The sequence below is a fragment of the Schistocerca nitens genome, chromosome 3, assembly GCF_023898315.1.
Source record: "Schistocerca nitens isolate TAMUIC-IGC-003100 chromosome 3, iqSchNite1.1, whole genome shotgun sequence".
Lineage (NCBI taxonomy): Eukaryota > Metazoa > Arthropoda > Insecta > Orthoptera > Acrididae > Schistocerca > Schistocerca nitens.
In genome coordinates this window covers 583,572,892-583,575,998 of record NC_064616.1, presented here as the reverse complement: position 1 = coordinate 583,575,998, position 3,107 = coordinate 583,572,892, and positions in this window count along the sequence as shown.

Sequence of the window (3,107 nt, the reverse complement as noted above, 5' to 3'; positions counted from 1 at the left end):
TTTATCAATTTGCTTTTATAACTATACATGTTGGTATGTCAATGTGATTTACTTACGCTTGTGGCTGTATGGGATACTCAAATGCCAATAAAAGTTTGAAAAACCATAATTTGAATTAGAACGGTAGCTTAAATCCCTCCTGTGGCATTGTGAGAGTAGAAAGAGACACTATAGAAGTATTCGTTCAATCTGGGTGGCTCCTAACTGGCTCCACACACACGTGTTTCGTGAAAAATGTGTTTCGAACTGAACAACTAATTTAACAATCTACATCAAAATTACAAGCAGTCGTCTGCGTGGTTGTTTTACTTCATAGAAGCACCAAAGATCTTTGCCCTTCAGACTTCTACCGTGGAATAACGATGACTGGCGGTTTTTATTTATGCGAATGATCGTTTTTGTATATGACTGGTCTTTAATGTGTCATAACCTGCCCCGTGGGGTAGCCGAGCGGTATAGGCGCCTTGTCATGGTTCCCGCGGCTCGTCCGTCGGAGGTTCGAGTCCTCCCTCGGGCATGGATGTGTGTGTTGTCCTTAGTGGAAGTTTGTTTAAGTTAGATTAAGTAGTGGGTAAGCTTAGGGACCGATGACCTCAGCAGTTTGGTCCCATGAGACCTTACCATAAATTTCCGATTTTTTTTGTCATAACCTACATTGTTTGGTGCACTTTGAGGTGAGTCATCTGAAGCGTCGGTGTATTGTGTACACAACTGATGAATGGGTTGGTAGGTCGAAGTTGAAGCGTTCTCATATAGATTTTCAGACTTCATTTAGGTGAAGATTGATGGTTCGCCTACAAGGTCCCTAATTTGGCGTGTACCAGTCGGCGTCTCGTATTGCGCGAAGGATTCTGCTCTGTAATGATCGCAGTTTGTTGAGATGAGCGTTTGTTGCCATCTGAAGATCTCTTCGTGTCTGTCAGCGGATTCCTGGGAGTGGGTGGTCAGCTCTACTTGGGCGCTTTCAAACTTCTAAGTTCCAACGTCTTACACACCGGTCATTGCAAGAAGAGAAATTTAGCAGACGGACTGTGTTTAATCTCACAGATAAACCACTGAGTGACGCTGGAGTGACGCTGCAATGTCAGTGTTAGAAAAGGGACTTAATTTTGCGCCTACTCCCAAGACCTTGCCCATTAAGGAGTTAATCAGTGCCGTTGAACAAGGTGTTTTAAAACTTCCGAATGATGCTGCTGAAGAAATAAGGCGAGAGGCTTGCAGATCAATAACCAGGATGCCTGAAGAAAGAAGAGCGCTCCGTTCTTTAAAAGAAGACAATGATATAGTAATTTTACCAGCTGACAAGTGCAACGCCACTGTTCTTCTGCCTGCTACATCTTATTTTGGCGAGATGATGGACCTACTACAGGATACAGCGTATCGTCGTCTCCAGAAAGATCCGACGGATGCCGTACAACGGAAGACACACGCTCTCCTCAAATCCAGCCAACCTCCTGACCATCTGAAGAAGAGTTTAAGAGAACGAACACCAGTTCCGCCACGACTTTATGGCTTGCCGAAGATACATAAAGAGAATGTTCCGCTTCGCCCTATCGTCAGTAATATAGGTGCCCCAACATAGCACCTAACTAAACATCTGGCTTCCGAGTCCCATGGTGGGGAAATGTTAACACCATATTCGAAACACAGAAGATTTTATACGGCGACTGAAGAACCTGCGCCTTGAATCTACCGCCTTACTAGTGAGTTTCGATGTGGTTTCTTTGTTCACACGGGTGCCTCTGATGGACTCATTACAAGTCATAGTAGCTAAGCTGGAAGAGGACGTCTTACACCTTTTTAAACACGTGCTTACCTCGACTTTTTATTTAACGACCAGTATTTTGAACAGACTGACGGTGTTGCAATGGGTAGCCCTGTCTCCCATAATAGCTAATCTTTTTATGGAAGATTTCGAGGACAAAACGCTTCAGACGGCGGTTTTGAAACCCAAATGTTTTTGGAGATATGTAGATGATACATTTGTGGTATGGCTGCATGGGACAGCAACGCTTCCCTCTTTTCTGGAACATCTGAACTCGCTCCATCCAAGCATTTGTTTCACCATGGAGGTAGAGAAAGATGTTGAGCTCCCGTTTCTGGATGTTTTGGTTTGTAGAAAAGGAGACGGCTCCGTGGGTCACTCTGTGTTCCGGAAGCCTACGCACACAGACTTGTATTTACAAGCTACGAGCTGTCATCATCCCTCACAGCGCAGCGGTGTATTACGGACGCTAGTGCATAGGGATAGGTGTGCTAATAGCAAACGCGTTTCAAATTTATCAAAATCTGTACATAACGTCGATCTGCAGAAAAAGCATTCGCCCACATTATACATAGCTGTTTGAGGTTCATGTTAATACATTCTGTGAAGAATGTTTGTGTTGCATTTTTACGTAAAGTGTTGCTAGAGTTGGAGGACGCAGGAAGTTCCACGGGCAAAGAGCGAATGTGTCTCGACATGGTGGAGCATACGAGTATACGGAAAAACTGTTCCTGGAAGGCGGGACGGGGATTTGAACCGACGACTTCCCGTGTACAAGTTTAGTGTGCAAACAACTAGCACAGCTCGTTCGGTATTTGGTGCGAGACACTGAGCATCACTCCAGAAGAATTGAAACCAGAGCCACTACAATGAATAACAAAAATAAAGACGCCAAAAGATAATTAACGTAGAGTAATGAAATTTCGGGAATACATTTGTCTAGCTAACGTTTTAAGTTGTTAATATTGCAAGATCACAGGTTAATGCAAGCGGTATGTCTTGGTGAAGTGCAAAGTGCTTTTACGACCATATTTGTGAAAATATGCGTTATATTTGCGTGTGCTTCACAACACCTCACCAGGATCCTGAGAAAAAAAGGGCTCGCCACACAAAAACATGACAAGCTACCTGTAATAAATAATACACAAGTGGTCCTAAAAAACCATGCAAACCGAGTGCAATGATTAAATAAAACAAAAACCTACTGATGACGGCACAGAGGTGCTGAAACATGTTTGGGAACATGGAAAAAAGGGTGTTTTGCATGTCTGGCAGACCTTACATTCAACAATACAGGGACGGTTAATGAAGTTTCTGGATGACGCTGGAGTTTCCATCCGAC